The 14,142-nt window shown below is 36.6% G+C and overlaps 1 protein-coding gene across 1 annotated transcript in view; it reads left to right on the top strand.

The window, feature by feature from the left end:
* Window positions 1-14,142, top strand: part of TYR (tyrosinase) — a 96,392-nt gene that overhangs the window by 30,524 nt on the left and 51,726 nt on the right. The gene's annotated exons all lie outside the window — the stretch shown is intronic.

Consider the following 14,142-nt stretch of genomic DNA (forward strand, 5'->3'; position numbering starts at 1 on the left):
AAAGAAAGCACACAGAGCTAGCACAAGAGCTAAGACCATCTGAGTTAGGACATACCTGCTACATTTATTATCAATATGTACCTGTTTCTCTCTGTCAATTTTATTATAACATACCATCTTTTATACCTCAGACCTTCATATAATAGCAAGTACAGTCCTTGATCACTCCCATTGGCTTGAGCAATATATGACCAATTCTCCAGACACAGGGTTGTATGGTTCAACTGTCCAATTTACACTTTAATGTGACTTAATTATAATGGAGCTTTATTCATCTTATTAATCCTGTTCTATGACTTGTGTAATATCTTAACCATATTAGGTTTTAGATTTACTCATAGTTGATGGTAGCAGAAAAGAAAGTAACAGAGGAAGGTTAGCTATTTGTTGCTTGAATTCTTCAAAAAGAGAGAGGAAAATCATGACAGGTTAATGCTGTAGAGCTCTTTATTTGCTCACTGTAAAGTAATTTTTTCACACCAGATAATGAACACAGAGCAAGATTTATACCTGCTTTCAGGCACTATCATATTCTTTGGTAAATACAACAACACTATCTTCCCTATTCTATTAAAATCATAATTCAAGTTTATTCAGTTATTTTTAATGTTTATGTATTTTATTTGTTTGAAAGGCAAAGAAACTGATAGAGAGGGCTGGGGAAGATATCTTCCATACACTGATTCACTCCTCAGATGCTCACAGCATTCCAAGCTGGACCACACCAAAGTCAGGAGCCCTGAATTCAATCTGAGTTTCCCACATGGCTGGCAGGGATCCAAGTACTTGAGTTATCTCTTTTTTCCTTCCAGGATACACAATCAGAGGGAAGCTGAAATTGGAAATAGATCTGGAACTTGAACCTCAGCACTCTGATATGGAATGTGAGCGTTCCAAGCATCATCTTAACTGCCAAGCCAATATTCCACTCTGATTCTTAATATTTAATTGTCTCTCATGCAATGAAAATTGACTAATATCTCATGCCAAGTTTTATTCAAGAAACCAGTTTTTAAGAACATGTATAAGCTCCAAAATTATGATAGCAATACAAGGTCATAATCATCTACACACATATATAAGGGAAGGAGAAAGGTTGAAAAATAAATATTACCAGAAAAGATAAATTGAGTCCTTTAAGACAATTATTCTTATATGCTTTTGTCCCCATGAAGTTTTGAAACACTTATTATCATTTGAAAGGCAGAGTGATAAAGAGAGGCAAAGACTGAGAGAGGGAGAGAGAATGAGAGGGAATGACCAATCTTCCATCTACTGATTCACTCCCCTAATACCTGGAGTTTGCAACTCCATCCAGGTCTCCCAAATGGGTGACAGGGACTCATCATCTCTGCTCCCAAGGCATATTTACAGGAAACTGAATTAGCAGTAAATTAGCCAGGACTTGAACCAGCACTCCGATAAAGCATACAGACATCCCAAGTGGTGGCTTAACTGTGTTACAATGCCAGCCTCAAGTTCTCATGAATGTTTGACATTTTAAAAACTCTACAATTCTATAACTTCTAAAGAATTAAATATACCTAATCTCACTACTTTTATTCAATGTGGTATTAGAAGTCCTAGCCAGAGAAATTAAGCAAGAAATCAGAAAAAGAAAAGGCTTCTGGATTTAGAAAGAAGTTAATTGGGTGCTGTTTATATGTTATATATATACATATAAAATATATACATATATACATATATATATAAAATCCTTTAAAATCCACTAAAAATCTATTAGTACTGATAAATGAATTAATTAATATCAAGTAATGCTTCCATATACTAATAATGAATTATATTAATAAGAAAGTATGAAAAAAATCTCATTTACAATGGCATCAAAAATAAAATACACATAAGAAAACATTAAGAAGGAAGTAAAAACTATCAAGCAGTGTGAAATAAATTACAGATAACACAAATAAGTAGATATTCCATATACAATGGTTAGAATTAATGTTGTTAAAATACTGATACTACCCAAAGCAGCATACAGATTCAGTTCAATCCCTATCAATATCCCAATGTCATTCTTCACTGAAAGAGAAAAACAGCTCTAAAATTCATATGGGAATTTACAAAGACCCTGAATAATCAAAACTATCTCCAGCAAAAAGAATAATATTCCTTATTTCAAGATGCATGAGCTGGGTGGTCCTAATGCCATCTTATGTGTTAAAGGGATCATATTAAGTGTGTAATTATCATAGAGATAGGATAAAGTTTCAAGGGGATCAAAAAATAAGACTAAGTGTCTGGTAATAACAATAGATAGAATTAAAAAAGAGAGAATGTTCCAACATGGGAAGTAGTCCACACAGCAGACTCATAGAAAGATAAATGCCCTAAACAACACTCTGACCTCAGAATCAGCCCTCAAAGCATTTGGATCTGGCTGAAAAGTCCATGAGAGCATTTCAGGCATGGAAAGCCAAGATACTGAGGCAAAAAATGTTCTACATGAAGGATCTCTGTGAATGAGACCCCAGTGGAAAGTGGTCATCAAAGAAGGATGTACTTTTCTCTGAAAGGAAGAGAGAACTTCCACTTTGCTTATGGCCCTGTCTAAACTGACAGATTTTGTGAACTAAAAGGCTTCCATTGAATTGGCAGCTCATGACAAGAGCCTTGGGTGATCACTGACATCATAAATAAGAGTGTTAATTGTTAAATTAACAACAGGATTCACTGTGAACTTACTCCCCATGTAGGACCTCTGTCTTTAATGAGTTGCACTATGAGAATTAACTGTAAAACTTATTTTCAAACAGTACTTTGTACTTTGTGTGTGTGTGTGTGCAAATTGTTGAAATCTTTACTTAGTATAGAGTTGGTCTTCTGTATATAAAGTGAATTAAAAATGAATCTTTGGATTGGCACAGCTCCAGCCATAGCAGCCATTTGGGGGGTGAACCAACGGAAGGAAGACCTTTATCTCTGTCTCTCTCTCTCACTGTCTAACTCCATCTGTCAAATAAATTTTAAAAAATGAATCTTCATGAAGAATGGGATGGGAGGAGAACCACTATGTTCCTAAAGTTGTACCTATGAAATTAATAAAAGCTTTTTTTTTTCTCTTTTTTAAATTTTTTAAATCTTTTTTTAACTTTTATTTAATGAATATAAATTTCCAAAGTACAGCTTATGGATTACAATAGCTTTTCCCCCCCCATAATTTCCCTCTCACCCACAACCCTCCCCTCTCCCGCTCCCTCTTCCCTTCTATTCACATCAAGATTCATTTTCAATTATCTTTATATACAGAAGATCAATTTAGTATATATTAAATTAAGATTTCAACAGTTTGCACCCACATAGAAGCACAAAGGGAAAAATACTGTTTGAGTACTAGTTATAGCATTAAATCACAATGTACAACAAATTAAGGACAGAGATCCTACATGAGGAGTAAGTGCACAGTGACCCCTGTTGTTGACTTAACAAATTGACACTCTTGTTTATGGTGTCAGTAATCACCCTAGGCTCTAGTCATGAGTTGCCAAGGCTATGGAGGCCTTTTGAATTCACTGACTCTGATCTTATTTAGACAAGGTCATAATGAAAGTGGAAGTTCTCTCCTCCCTTCAGAGAAAGGTACCTCCTTCTTTGATGACCCGTACTTTCCACTGGGATCTCACTCGCAGAGATCTTTCATTTAGGTCTTTTGTTTTTGTTTTTGTTTTTTTGCTAGAGTGTCTTGGCTTTCCATGCCTAAAATACTCTCATGGGCTCTTCAGCCAGATCCAAGTGCCTTAAGGGCTGATTCTGAGGCCAGAGTGATGTTTAGGACATCTGCCATTCTATGAGTCTGCAGTTTATCCTGCTTCCCATGTTGGATCATTCTCACCCTATAAAAACTTTCTTAAAAAATAACATGATACTAATATAAAAACACATTGAAAATGGAACAGAATGTAAAGTCCAGAAGACAATCCAATATTTTATAATCCATTGCTTTTGTCAAAAGTGTCACAAATACACAAATGTAGAAAGAATTTCTCTGTAATAAATTTTGGAGATCTTTCACCTTCCTGTTCTTCAATGTTTATATTTTTCCTCAAATTTGCAAAGCTTTTGCTGTTACTTCTTTAAAAATCTTTCTACCTAGTTTTCCCTCTCTTAAAATTCTTTCATGAAGTTGTATAACTAAAAGAAAATTCTTTACTGATGCTATCTCATAAATCTGGTAAGTTTTCTTTTTCGTTTTCCTCCATTTGTCTCTTTTAACTATATTTTCCACTGCCCTGTCATCAAGTTGCAAATACTTCCTTCTACTAATAAGTTATGATAATAGTGCTCTTCATTGCCTTTGGCATTTCATCCATTTTATTTTCCAGCTCCAGAAATTATGTTTCTTTTTTTCCCCTACAATGTAAAACTCTGGTCATTTATTGCTTTCATGATGTTATGGATTTGTTTCTCTTTGTTTTCTTAGGTTCATGAGTTTCCTTAAAATATTTATATTGAATTTGTTTCAGGAAGTTTGTATTTCTCCATTTGGAGTCAATTACTGGGAGATTATTATGTTCTTTGGTAGTGTTATATCTCTTTGTTCTTTTATGTTTCTTGTTGCCTTATGTTGATGTCTGCACATTTGAAGAATGAGCTACCTATTTCAGTGTTTTCAGACTGGCTTTATGTCAGAAAGTTCATCATCAGGCAGCCCATCCAGAAATGCTGGGGATGCCATCTAGTGTGGTCCAAGTAGGGGTTTTTTGCAAGAGTCTTTGGTCAAGCTGGATCTGCTTGGTTGCATGTAAAGCCTTAGGCCTTAAGGGAAAGCCTGGTACTGTTACTGAAGGAAATACAAAACCCAGAGAAACTAAGCCTGTCTGATGCCAGAACTGGTCTGGAGCTTGGGTCTGATCAAATCAGCCTAGATTTAGGCAGTCCCAGAGACCAAGTCTACTGGGAATTTATGGATCTGGGCTAGTAGATCCTTTTGGCACTGGTTTGAACTGAGAGGTTCAATGTATGAATATCAACCTGGAGCCTGAGGCTGTGAAGGTTGGCCAAGTGTTAGATGAACTGTACTGTAGTGATACAGCAGTGTACTGTAGTGATGAACTGTTACTGTAGTGATGAACTGTAAATTGGGTCTGCCTGTGCCAACCCTGGTACTAGGGCTATGGTGATCATGTTGATGATAAAGCATGCCTGAAGCCTGGGGCCATGCACATTTTACCGGGGCAGACGAAGTTTTAGAGTATGATGCAAGGTCCTTTTCTACTTCTTTTTCATTCCTCTACTCAGAGGGTATCTTTCTAAATGATGCTGTATAAGAATGGTGACAGATGATGTGGTTTGTGTAAAACTATTCTTCTTACCCTCCTTAATGCATCTGTGCTGTATACAGGTGTTATGGTCTCTCACTTGGATTCTTAGAACTTGTGAAGTTATTTTCATGTATAGATTAATACTTGCATTGATGTCTCTATGGAGGACAAGTGCTGGAGAGTTCTATTTGCCATCTTTCTGATATTGCCTCTTAAATCTTTTGCAAATCGTTTTTAAAACTCCTTTGATATGGAGAGAGACAGAGAGAAAGAGAGATATTCCATCCACTGAGTACCCCCCATCACCACCAAAAAAAAAAAAAAAATGCCTATAATATCCAGGGCAGGTGGGGCTAAATTGTGGAGATAAGGCAATCCAGGTTTCCCACAAGAGTGTCAGGGACCCAATTACTTGAACTAACACAACTTCCTTCTAGGATCTGTATTTCTATAAACTGTAATTTCCATAAGTCATTTCCAGAAATCAGGAAATAGAGCCATGTGTTGAAGCAATGTGGGCTATGTTGTGACTGGTGTCTTAATGGCTAGGCTGAACACCTGCCCGCACTTTGCTCAAGTCTTACAAAGGCAAAATTTAATACTGTTTCAATGCTATGAACATGTTTTTAAATTTTATCATGTTACTAAACCATCAGACTTGTCTCTAGGCACTGAGGAAACTGAATAATGAGACAGAATCACTGGTCTGAAAAAGCTGAGTCTCAAGGGAAATTTGAGCAGATAAGCAACTATTGTGTATTATGGTTCATGCATAGTCAGGTAGGAAACACTTGGAACACTTGGAATAAGAACAGTGATATATGTACTGATCCCTAAAGAGTTCAAAATATATAAGATAAAAATGTGCATCAGAAGCCCAGCCCCTGGCTCACTGAAACCAGTAACACTGGAAATATTAACTGAGAAAGACAATGGACGTTTGGTGTCCAAAACAAGGAAACAGAGTTCAAGACTTACATGCAGACAAATAGGATTCCAGGGATCAATTAATCTGCAATCAAAATATACTACTCCTGGACACTCATGCTAACTCTGATTCTCTGTACTAATTTTAAGTACAATATATTAATAATCCAAGGAATCAATCTAATATAATAATTTATCCAGAGAAATATATTCAGTATTTACTATTTGGAGATACTTTAAAAGGTTTGGGAAAAATGCACACTATCATTTAATTCCATTTCCGTGAAATTTTTGAAGTACCCTCATAAACTTTGTGTAATTATAAATTTCTTTACAAGTTTGATTTCACATAATCAGCATGCATATGTTGGTAATATGGGTTCTACATTATTTTACTTATATATTGAAAAAGAACGGTGGAGAAGTTCAATAATGTGCTCCAAATTAGATAATAGTAAAGGGCGCAGTTAAGAGGAAATAATGTGCTCTCCTACAAAGCCATATTCTTGATGACTGTGGACAATTTCTTGCAGTCTCAAAAGATCAATGTGCTGCCAACTGCTGTATCATAAAAGATTCATTCACTCATAAAACATTTTAAGTTCTGATTATATTTGAGATACCATGCTAGATATTATGTCTTTTTATTTATTAGGATGGATAAAAATGCCTGATTTCTAAAACTTACAGTCCATTAGAAGAGGCAGAATATAATAGCAATAATCATAGCAATATGGTATTGCCTCGATAAGAAGTATGAGGGGTATATAAATCAAAGAAGAGGGAAGAATACCTCTGCTCAGAGAATTAGGAAATGCTTCCTAGAAAAGCTGTGATTGGATTGATTTTGAATGATGAGGAGAATTTGCAGATATGAAAAGGGACTGTATATTATAGTTAGGGAGCAAACAAGGCCAAATATAAGATGGAAGCGCACACATTGAAGAAACTATAAAGTGTTCAGTTAGGCTGGGAATCAGATTCCCAGAAGCAAATAGAGGGAACAATAAAATGAAACTTAAAGGGCCTGATACTCGACTGGCCTCTGGCTTTTTTGTTAAAGAAAAATTGGGGGGAATTATCTAAAACTTATTCCAGCACTACAAAAAATTTAGAAAATTCAAAAGTGAAGGAATGAACAAAATAAGAGAAGTCTCACTCTCCTGGTATGTTCCAGTGTTTACAGAGAAAATATGCTTTATACACACTTAAGAATTCCATTTCCGTGCGATTCTGTATATTTCTAATTATTAATGTATTCCAAAAATATTTATACATCAGTCCGTGTAGATGTTTCACATTCCTTGATGGGCATTTTTATGCCTTTTTTTTTCTATTTCTCTACTGATTATATTTACATGACTTGCCTGTCAATAATAGTGGAACCATCTGCATACCCATAAACAGCAAATTAAACCATATCTGCCACCTTACACTCTCACTCACTAACTATTGACAAATTTATCAATTTTTTACTCTGGAAAGTAGGAAAATATTCATTTGAATTTATCTATTTCCTACACATGTCATAGTTTAGTTATATTTGTTTCCATAAACCTGTTTACATCTTTTTATTTTATATTACTCTTTCAAAATTTTAATTAACATAATACCTGTACATTTTTGTGAGGTACAGTGCATTATACTTTATATTAAATTTATTTGCCTTTTTATTACTGAATCACAATCTTGATAATTTTTTTTAAATTGCCATAAATATTACAAGTGTTTTCTCCAGTTGTGTATTATGTCTAAAGTTTTTTTTATTTATTTACTATTTATTAATTTTAATATTTGAAAGGCAGAGTGACAGAGAGAGTAAGAGGGAGGGACAGGCAGCATACTGCTCCACTCTTCAAATGCCCACCAACAGCCACAGCAGAGCCAAGCTGAAATCAGGAACCAGGAACTTGTGAGGGTCTCACGTGAGGGTGGAAACTTAAAAGTGAAGTACTTGGGTCATTATCTGCTGCCTGCAAGGCACATTAGCAGGAATCTTGATCAAAAGTGAATAGTAGCTGGGGCTCAAACCAGTGCTCAGGTATGAGATGCAAACATCCCAAGTGGTGGCTTAACCTGCTATGCCATAATGTCCATCCCTCTTTTAAAATTTTAGTGTTATTTTTGTTGCTATTCAACTTTTTATAAACTCTCTTTTATTAAAAATTTGTCTCTGGATTCATGGTCTTTAACTTTATGCTTTTTAGTGTTATCTGAAAAAAGAATGACGTGGTTTAAATCTCCAAGATCCCTTCAGACCTTTACAACACTCTAGATCATATCTTGAAGAAAACCAGTGGATTGCATTAATACAGTTGCAGGCTTTAGCAAGCTTCTTTTAGTGACAATTAATTATGCTTTGGTTACTATTTATAAGTAAGTGACAGAGAAGTCTAAGTTAATGATTTTTTTCTTTATTCATAGCAATGTTTGACAAGAGATTCTAACCTGTTCTCAAGTTTGTTAAGAATTTTCTGACAAGGAAAAGGGGTTGAAGAGTGATCACTCTGGAAAAAAAAATTTTTTTAAAAACACCAGGTTGGAGTAGAAGTAAAACTGATATCTTTAAACACCCTCCAGCTTGGATGGTGGAGAGGATATTGAATGAATGAAAAGTAAGTCTGTCAGCAACTACTAAGTGCCAAGTCTTGTGCTTAGGGTTTTCTCACACGTTATTTCAATGGATGTTATGTTCCACAAGAAGGAATGTCTGAATCCCAAACTTTAATAACTCTCATATGTGCGCTCATCCACGCTATGTATTCCCATCATATTATACTCGGCTTACTAGTCTGCTTTCTTAACATTGCTTCCTGTTAATCCTCACAGACTATATCAGATTCCACTGCTAGGAACTAGCAGAGTGACAAGACAATGTCCAACAAGTATTTAAGCAACTTACAGTGTTTATTCAATTATTCACTTAATTTTGTAGATTTTTTAAAATTTATCTTCACTTTATTTGAGACACAGAAAAACAGAAAGACAGAGAGGGACAGAAAAAGACCCAGAGGGAGACAGAGACAGATCTTCCATTTGCTGGTTACTCCCAGAATGCCAAGGACTAGGCCAGGCCACAGCCAGGAGTCCAGAACCTAAGCTGGATTTCCAACATGGTGTGAGACACACAAGTAACTTGAGTCATCAACTGCTACCTCCTTTGGTGTGCATTATAGGGATCTGTATCAAAAGCAGCATAACCGGAACTCAAATCAGGCACTCTGATATAGGATACAGACATCCCAAGTAGCATCTTACCCACATGCCAAATGCCCACCCCATCACCATTCATTTATTCCTATATATTTGACAAATTTATTCATGAATTTATTTAGCAAATAACTAGTGAGCATCCACAATTATACTAAGCAATGAAAATACACAAGTATTATAAAATAAATACAAATGCCTGCTCTCATTGTTATTATTTCATTACAATCTCACAATAACTACATGAGACTGTGTTCCAATTTCTACAGTTGAAAAAACTGCAGCAAAGAAACAAACTCACATTTCAATACATAGACATTAAAAGATGACACCAACTTATGGACCCAGATCCTTTAAGCACTTTTCACTATATCATTCAGCCTTCCACCATAAATAACATAAAAATCCTTTATTAAAATAAAGAACAGGTTCAATACTTTTCTGAAGAGAATGAAGATATCTTGTTATTTCTTAGAAGTTTAGTGTCCAGGCAAAAAGGACCACAAATGATTTCTTTGGCTCTTGGATGGGAGGCCTTGAGTGAAGGGGATTATTTGGACTTAAAGAATCAACTGGAGGTTGTACTCTGACATCTAGAGTTTCAGTAATTTTCTCAGACAAAAACATTGTGTTCTGAGTGGTTGGTGACAGGATAGGCCAGTGGAAGAAAAGTTATTTGTAAAATATTCAGGATCTTCTTATTAACATTCCTGGGACTTTAGATAAATCATCTAACTTTTCTGAGTCTTCCTCTCATCTATAGAAAGGGAATCTTTAAATACGTTCTGACCAACTCAAAAGTTAAGGAAATTAAGCAAGTTATGAACCTAAATGCTCCTTGTCACCAGCAGGCAGCACAGTATGGTAATGCATTCAAGGGTCAGATTCAGGTATGAGTCAGTTCCACCAGCCATGGAGGCTCGGGACTATATAATAGAGAAAATTTAGTGATAATCAGGATGTTGATAGTAATAAAAATGAAACTTACTTGATGCATAATAACAGGGAACTGTAATAATTATTATTCTCAATCAGTTTTAACAAGTGTTCTTCAACAAGTGACTACACTCAAATGTTTAGAGATTTTAGAAGATATCTAGAATAGGCACTGACAGGGAAGAGAGTATGTAACTGGGGCTTCCAGATCCCATTAAAGTTATGCAAATGTTACTGGAAAACACTAATATTTTAGATGATACCCTGTTAATTATTTTATCTAGGCATTCAATATTCTTTCAAAAAATATTTATTCAGCATGTGTTGGGGACATGCTAATCACTTCAGCTTCTGCATCCTTCCTAAAGGGGTATGTAGGTATACATGTAAGTAGGGGTTCCCCTACAATTATAGGTCAAGAGGTAATGCAAGCATTGTATTGTCAGTGCATCTTTCTTCACTTCCCGTAGGTATTTTCTACAATCTTGAGAGTCTCCAAAAATTTCTGTGCTTATCTTTTCTTTAGAACATATGATATATTATAATTGTCCAATCACCAATTTGTCTAACAAGACTTAAATTGTTACCTCAACTCATAGTTTACCTAGCACATCTTTTATCTACATCCTCCGTATCTAGAGTAATGTACATTACATTTAGTTGAATGAATAAATGATTATTAAATTTGCTAAATGTATTATACTAACTAGCAAGACCTCTAATAGAGGTGTTAAACTAGTATAATGGAAAATTCTAGCGAACATCTAGTAAACACAAAATGAAAAATTCAGTACCTGTTAAAATAGTGTTAAATGTTTATAACTGTTCAGCTATGTATATTATTAAATAAAGAAGGTAGTTTACAGAACATGATCTTTAATAACATTCAATTTTAAAAGCATGTGCATATGTATTCATGTATGCATATGTACCTATTAATAGAGGTGAGGAGGAAGGATATAAAAAAAGTTAGCAATGAATCACTGGTTGGTGGGATTAAGCATGAACTTTGCTTTGTATTTTTCTTAATTTTCAATTTTTTTTTTTGCAATGGATAAACTTATTTTTGCAACCAGAGGGGAAAAAAAAAGAGCCAACAGACAAAAAATAAACAGTGTGGGTTTAAGTGTGCAATCATTGGCCTATTGTTCTCAAAGCTGCTTAAAATTGTATTCTCCTTTTTATCTATTTCTATAAAAGTAATTGGTGGTGAATCATATCTATTTCTGAATCCTATCTCTCATGAACTTACTGAGTAAAAAATTCGCTAGCCAGTTGAGCGCAAGGTGTTCCATTGTGCCTGATGCGCTCCATCACTGTCTGCACCAGTAGTTTCTCTGGTGCCTTCCCAGCTTAGCAGGGCCTGTCGATGGAGACAGCCCTGCATTCTCTGACTAGTCACTCCCTTATTTTTGTGGATCTTAATTTCCCACTATGGGAATTTTCTGTATGAAATTAACTCTTGAAAATCCTTATCTCATTTTTACATGACCTATTTAATCTTTTGCTACACATTGGTCAGCAGTGTTTCCACTTTCAAGTTTTAGCAGTGAAATTAGGAGTTTTACATGTAAGCTGCAACAGAGGCCAAGTAAATGGTAGGTATTGGATAAGGTGCCGTGGATAAATGTCAAGGCAGCAGAAAGGGGGCTGTAGAAAAATCCCTGTTTCTTTTGCATTTATCTTCCAAAATGGTCCAGGTAACAAAAACAAGCATATATCTGCATACTTGCATTCATTCATCTGTTTATTCAACAAACATTAAGCCTCCTTTATACAGCATGTGCTTTATTAGACCATGGGGATGGATTAATTATTAGTATAGTTCCTTTCTGCCTATTGTCCCTTAGCTCAATATTTAAATAGCTAAATAACATAAAGCAAAATATAACATCTGCAGTAATAGTGGCTTAGTAGGCCTAAAAATGTGGGAATGGCCGGCGCCACGGCTCACTAGGCTAATCCTCCACGTGTGGCGCTGGCACACCGGGTTCTAGTCCCAGTTGGGGTGCCGGGTTCTGTCCTGGTTGCTCCTCTTCCAGGCCAGCTCTCTGCTGTGGCCCGGGAAGACAGTGGAGGATGGCCCAAGTGCTTGGGCCCTGCACCAGCATGGGAGACCAGGAGAAGCACCTGGCTCCTGGCTTTGGATCAGCACAGTGCACCAGCCGTACCACACTGGCCACAGCAGCCATTGATGGGTGAATCGATGGAAAAGGAATATCCTTCTCTCTGTCTCTCTCTCTCTCACTGTCCACTCTGCCTGTCAAAAATAAATAAATAAATCAAATCAAATAAAAATGTGGGAATGAACAAAAGAACACCAAAGAAGTAAGGACATTAGAGTGGTCCTCTTCAGTCCTCGAATCTGCAGCATCTAGCACCATGCCTGGCACAAAGCAGATCTTCAATGGATAATTACATTTCATTGTTTGGAATACAAATATGATTGGGTGCCTTCTAAAGAATGAGTAGGATTTTGATTGGTGACAATTGGGAATAAAAACGTTAATTTGTAGGGTACACAATAAGAAAGACACAGAAGTATGATGTTAAAATAAACTTCCAAAAATATCCAATACTTAAAACACCATTAAAATACTAAAATCACAACCAACGTTTATTGAGAAATTATGATGCACCAAATTCTAAGTACATCGCATAAATTGCTTCATGCAATACACCGAGAATTCCTGCCAGGTAAAAACCATTAACATTACATCTTAGAGATGAACAGACTGAAATACACAGCGCTGCATAGTTGTGCTTGTGCTATTTCCAAAAGGGTTTAGGGAGAGACTTAGTATAAGGAATGTGTACCTTTGCATGGACAGATAGAGCTTACTGTACTTCTCTCTCAGCAAAGGAGCGGGAGTTGTCAAGATTAGTGGTTATTTTGAACACTCTTTCAAGCGCTGTGGTTTCTGCAGCAAGAGGCTATCTCAGCCGAATAAGCTGGGTAAAAACAAAAAACTTACCAAATTCAAATAGGAGATAGGGGTTTGGAGAAGTGGATTAAGAGGAAATTAAGGTTGGCCGGCGCTGCAGCTCACTAGGCTAATCCTCCGCCTGCGGCACTGATACCTTGGGTTCTAGTCCCGGTTGGGGCGCCAAGTTCTGTCCCAGTTGCTCCTCTTCCAGTCCAGCTCTCTGCTGTGGCCCGGGAGGGCAGTGGAGGGATGGCCCAAGTGCTTGGGTCCCTGCACCCACATGGGAGGGAGACCAGGAAGAAGCGCCTGGCCCCTGGCTCCTGGCTTCAGATCCACGCAGCACGCTGGCCGTGTTGGCCATTTGGGGGGTGAACCAAAGGAGGGAAGACCTTTCTCTCTCTCTCTCTCACTGTCTAACTCTGTCAAAAGAAGAAGAAGAAGAAGAAGAAGAAGAAGAAGAAGAAGAAGAAGAAGAAGAAGAAGAAGAAGAAGAAGGAGAAGAAGAAGAAGGAGAAGAAGAAGAAAAGAAACTAAGGGAGAACCAAGACTGGACCAAAAATTGGAGCTGGAGGAGTTTGCCATTTAGTGTGCCCAGAAGCTTAAACCAGTCATATTAATGAACTCTTAAACTTCTCTGATGTGGCCGGGGCTGTTATCAGTCATTCTGAATGAGCAGGCTCTGGTCAGGAGTTAAGTGAGACAGATGTAGAAAAGGCAGGACAAAGCACCATCTCTAATGCTAACAATCTGAATACTAGCTTCTTTATAAGTGTAAAGAGAAACCTTGTGGTGGAAGAACCATGAGATCTGGGGTCAGAGAACCTGTGATCCTGTCCTTGTGCTATTTCATGATTCTGGTA

This window comes from Lepus europaeus, chromosome 7 (assembly GCF_033115175.1).
Source record: "Lepus europaeus isolate LE1 chromosome 7, mLepTim1.pri, whole genome shotgun sequence".
Classification (NCBI taxonomy): domain Eukaryota; kingdom Metazoa; phylum Chordata; class Mammalia; order Lagomorpha; family Leporidae; genus Lepus; species Lepus europaeus.